Source organism: Littorina saxatilis, unplaced genomic scaffold, assembly GCF_037325665.1.
Source record: "Littorina saxatilis isolate snail1 unplaced genomic scaffold, US_GU_Lsax_2.0 scaffold_634, whole genome shotgun sequence".
Taxonomy (NCBI): domain Eukaryota; kingdom Metazoa; phylum Mollusca; class Gastropoda; order Littorinimorpha; family Littorinidae; genus Littorina; species Littorina saxatilis.
Window position 1 is genome coordinate 14,091 of NW_027127970.1, and position 5,565 is coordinate 19,655.

General features: G+C 36.7%; 1 long non-coding RNA gene across 1 annotated transcript; it reads left to right on the forward strand.

The window, feature by feature from the left end:
* Nucleotides 1-500: 500 nt before the first annotated feature.
* Nucleotides 501-4,389, forward strand: LOC138956345 (uncharacterized). The gene is made up of 4 exons (XR_011452616.1): nt 501-605; nt 1,512-1,633; nt 2,254-2,300; nt 3,198-4,389. It is a non-coding gene; the product is annotated as an uncharacterized lncRNA (long non-coding RNA).
* The last annotated feature ends 1,176 nt before the right edge of the window (nt 4,390-5,565 follow it).

Below are 5,565 nucleotides of genomic sequence, written 5' to 3' on the forward strand. Positions count from 1 at the left end.
GTTGATCACTGATGACAAGTTCTGATTGTTTTTCCTTTTTATATTAAACGGATGACAATCCGTACTTTGCAGATGGATCTAACCGAGATGGATCTAACCGATACACGGAAGCAACATTGGGAACACACTGTTATTCAGTCTGTGAATAGTTCATGTGTGAGGGGTATTACTGCAAGTACGTTCACTAATGTAGAGAAATAATTTTGGACTCAAACTTCAAGTTAAATTGTTTCTGCTGTCAGAGCCATCTTTCTGAAGGAACAATATTTTACATGCCACTAGATTGTTGTATATTCCTTATTTTGCAATGACAGGCTCAGCTTTCATTTGATTTTGATTGTAATGTGTTTCTTATTTGAAGCTTTGTATCATAAAAGCTCTGTAGAAGTGTTGCACTTGTTTTGCAGACTGCATTAGGCGTGGTAGCTATTGCACCTCCCCCCCCCCCCCCGCCTATTTATCTAACACACCCACCCACACACATACACAGGGTGCTGACAAAGGATCTGTTTCTATTCTCCTTCAGGCCATCGCTTAATTTCTTGCAGACTGAGGAGCAGAGGACGTTTGAGCCGCTCCTAAACCTGAGGCACACAAGCCACAAGGTAAATAAGGTATCAGTATAAAAACAAATGTTTTCACTTTGATTTGTATCGCATTAAATTGTGGCAATTACACATTATGCCAATAACATTATTATGAAGAATGAAGATTTTCAACTTATCATTGAAGAAATGAAATCAAGCATTTTTGTTCATTCTGTATTTGATTATTATTTTCCAGTCTTTGGGTTGGCATAGTGGGTGAAATAAGGGTGAGGAGTGTCGGTTGGTGTTATTTTTTCGGTCTTGGTGATGTAATATTTTTCCCATGGTATTCATGGTTATGTTTGACTTTAGTGCAGATTCCAGAACAGCCTCTTAAACTGAAAAGCTACAAGGTCAACAATATAAACAGGTTACTGGTGTCTCAGGCATTGATGTTTTTAAAAAGATTTGCACAGCAATTTATGTGTTTGTAAACAGATAATGAAAATAAAGCATAACAACTTTTATATTTTGTAAGTGGAATTAAATGTTTTCATTTTTTATTTTGAAGTGTTTTTGTATTCAGGTTTTATTGGATGGGTGGGGGGGGGGGGGGGGGGGGTGGTTTTGGTGGTTCTGATTTTTTATGATGTAAGGATTTTTTTCCTTAATTAGTTATTTAATTAGTTTATGTAGGGGGGGCCGAGGGGGGGGGGGGGGGCGTGGGATTTAAAGTGTATTTCTGGCTTTCGGAGAGGTGCTAAATCTGTTAAAATGGAAATGAAATAAAACAATTGGTGGTGAGGGTTATTACAAAAAAGTAAGGATTATTTCTCATACCTTTTTATTTTTTACCCAAAAATTATGTTACTGAAATTATTCATTAATTTTTAAAGAGGCAGACTGTGAGACAGGTGATGTAATTGAAGTTAGAATATCATGAGATGTTACTTAATTTCTTTACAATATCATCTAATTTGACAGTCCGACACTGAAGACTGCAGATTTCATGGCAGCCACTGACCTGACGATATGACAGCCATGAATTGAATATCAAACGCAGAAGAAGAAAAAGAAGAAGACAGTCTAACAGGAAAATAATTCTGGTATGCTCATAATTTCTATGCCAGTTTGAAAAAAGTCATGAATTGAAGTTTACCCAGGTTAGACATTAGCATGTCGTAATTGTGACAATGAATGTATCCGTAAACGAACCAAGAGACTTACTTTGAAAAATTGAAGTCATGCATCGTCAATATGACTACAATCACAAACTGAATAAGGGGAAATCATGTCAATTTGGTGGTCTGGATCATCAGCTGTTGCTCATTCGCTATAATGGTCTACTTGACAAAGCCCGTCTTCATGTGCTTCTTTGTTTCTTTATACCTAGTGTAGACAACATGTAGGCGTTTGCAGACTGTTTATTGTATTGCTGTTGTTTGTTTGTGAGTAAAACTATGGTGTGACCTCAATTGTTTGAAATTTGTTGTGTATGTTCTACTTTGTGTAAGGTGTTTCTCCATGCCCCCAGAAGAACCGACATTATATTAAAACCTTCATACCCTGAAAATACTTGCATACTAGATGTTGTTTCTTATTGTAATGATTGGGGACAGGCAAGCTCTTAAATTGTGCAAGCCATCAGAAAACTGTCAAGTCTGATTTGCTAGAACAAGCGATATTAACACGTTATTAAGATGAATATTTGATTAAATATGTGCAGGAACTACTTCAGCAGATTCATATGGCCAGTCTCACAATGCAAGGAAGGTGAGTAAATTGAATTATGTCTCTCCCACCTGTTCTGTGTTTAGTGTCAGCCGTGATTGCCTGATGAGAATTTGAAAACATGTTGCTAACTAACATGAACCCAACCATGAAACGTGATGTAGGTGAGTAGCCCATTCCGAATTAGAACAGGTTCTTTTTTATAGATGGGCTACTCACCTACATCACGTTTTATGGTTGGGTTCATGTTAGTTAGCAACATGTTTTCACATAGAAAATGGTGGGCACCTGAACAAATATCTGCACATTACAATGAAGTCTTACTTTGTAATCTGATGGTTTAATAACCCCCCCCCCACCACCCCCAAGAAGAAGCTCACATAACTACCAACTACACAATTTCATTACAGAATCAAACAATGGGAAGAATCAGGATTCAGCAGTGCTAGGTCGTTGGGGGGGATAGCTATCACTAGGCACTCAGCAATGAATAGTTGAGGTTTTCACGGACATTAACAAAATCCGGTAACCTACGGACAGTAAATTTCACATGGAAGGGAACAAGAACGTCAAAAATGGAAAAGTATGTTTTTTCTTTCAAACCATTGATAGAGCTCTGAAGCTTCACACAAGTTTTGCAGAGAGAGCACTCGGCCTCTTCACTTTTGGCACTAAAACATGCGCACACACAAAAAGAAAGTTTTTAAAAAGTGGCACCGATGTATTCTCACACTCACACCCTTAGAATATTGCAGTTACCAAATTGAGGCATGATTTTACTCCATACCTGACCAAATCTGCTACAGTCGGGCAAACTTCTTACAAGTCGGATTGGGCCTTCAATCAAATACTCAGAAACCAACAGCTACTTTAAGTAATACTAGTTTTGTTGTTATTTTTTACAGCTTGTACTGAATGTGTTTTCTTTTATCTCCTCAGAATCGAGTCAGCCAGAGAAAGACCATTGAGAGGGAGAGCGCACAGTAAAGCATATATGGCATGCACTTCGGTGGACCAGTGCCATCATCTTCATAACAAGAGATGCAGATCATATTTTCTTATGTTTAAGTATAGCTGTTAGCAAAAGTATTTGACGATTCTTGGGTACGACTTTCGTGTTTAATCCTATTAGCTTGTGTACAGCCCCAAAATCTGTTTTATTTTGATTTATCAGTTATAGTTTAAATTTTTTTTTAATGGAATTAGTCCAAATGTAAATACATCTAAGGTTGCAATATTGTTTTTTGTATATATACCCTTAAAACTACCTCTTCGTGTAAACAAAATTTAATTGTAAAAAGAAGTGTTTGTTCAAGGGAGATAATTTGAAGCGAATTTTTTTTTAAATCAGTAAAACTGCGTAGTGACATCCTCAATTAAATAAAAAGAATAAGGAATAAAGGTATACACACAGGTTGTACCCATTTTCTTGATTGCACTGCTTTTAAGTAGAAAGCTTTTTTTCTCAGAATTATTTTACAAATAAAATTCAAGGGAGGCAATTGATATGATAAAAAGGAAGACTTTTTTTTTCTTAGAATACTGTACACATTTAGTAAAGTATAATTTACAAGACAAAACACAGGTTTTTTTGGTTTTTTTTCTGTGCCTACTACTTGACAAGAGAACCACGAGATTTGTGCAGATTATTTAAAATTTTCTGTACAGTATATTTTACAAAGACAGATCCATACAATATATATAATTTTGTAATAGATGTTTTCAATTTGTAGGTATGGTTTTTTTTAAATCAACAGTTCGGATAGCCACAACAAGTGTACACGTCTTGTGATTTGAGAGCTTTAGCACTGGATGCTTAGAATCCTCTTGATCATTTACTTCAGTAGGTATATAAAGCCACCTTCTCCAAAATCTTCTCTCCTATTCTGTGCTTACTACAGTGGGTTTGACAAGAGAACCACGAGATTTGTTTTTGTACATATGTTGCTTTTATTCTGTACACTTTAATGATTTAATCCTATGTGCACATTTTTTTTTTAACTGTGTTTTTGTTTTTGTTTTCCTGTATTCAAAGTGTGTATGGAAACCACAACCTGTCACAGCAGTATTATTAATCTGGATCTCCCTGCTAAGAACGTAATTAACAGAACGTGTGCATGTAGCTAAAGAACTTAAAAAGAATTTCTGCTACTTCACTCAAAATACGTCCATCCTCACACTCATATTTTCTTAAAATAATATTTGTTCATACAAACATGTTTGCGAATTATTCAATTTTGCGTAACATATTCAATTACGATTTCTTTGTGTGTTGCAAAATTATGTAATAAAATTATGCAAGATCAAATTCAAAACAGCAATAAAGCTGCTGACGGCAGAATACCTCTGTTGACTTCTCTATCTGTTGGGTCAAACTATGCCACAGACATGTTTCTTCTAGTAGCTCAATATTACGTGATACAGTCTCAAAGACAGAACAACGCAATAGCCTTTTTTTGTGTAGATTCGATTGACTTTTTCCTGAAATAAAATATTCATGAAGCGGATTCTGACTGAGTTAATATATTTCTGGAAAGCTGAACAACGCAATGCGTCTGTGACTGGTGAAGAAGCAGAGCTGGAGCTTTTTGTATTGTTTGTCGTTGGTTTTATTACACACGCACTCACATACGGTCAACAAAATGTTGCATGTTCCTGCTTGACAAACAAATGCCTGCATACATGTGTGCACGTTCGAACGTACGAACATTCATACCTGTGCAAACAATCTGCCACTTCAAGTTCAACACCCAAACCCCACACATTCCTCCAAAAGGAGTCTGAAATATAATACTGGCATTTGTGGTATTGAACGAGGACCGTACCTCAACTTCATGTGGGTCTCATGTTGTACGTGTGAAACCACTTACTTAAAAAAGAAAAAAATCTTGTAAGCTTATCGAACAATTATATTCTTAAACAAACTGGTTAGAATAACAGATTTAGGAGAATGCAATGCAAGGAACATCTTTATCTAATTCGGTCGATGCTTAGATCTAGAAAAGCACCCACTTATTCCAGTATAATAGAGAAAAAAATCCAATTGAAAAAGTTCCAGATCTAGACAAGGCAGCACTAGCAGCAATTTTAGCTAGCAAAATCGAACTTGCCCTGCAGTCATGCAAGGTCGAACCACTTTCCCTGCCTAGTGGGGGTTTGGCGGGTAGAGGGCCGGTGCTGGCACACTCGGAGTGAAACGACATGACACCTACTTCGATAGCTTCTCCGGATTTACGTGTACAAACAGCGTCCGGGTTTACCGCTTCGATTCTAAACCCTAGTTTCTCATGTTGGTAATAAACTGGCT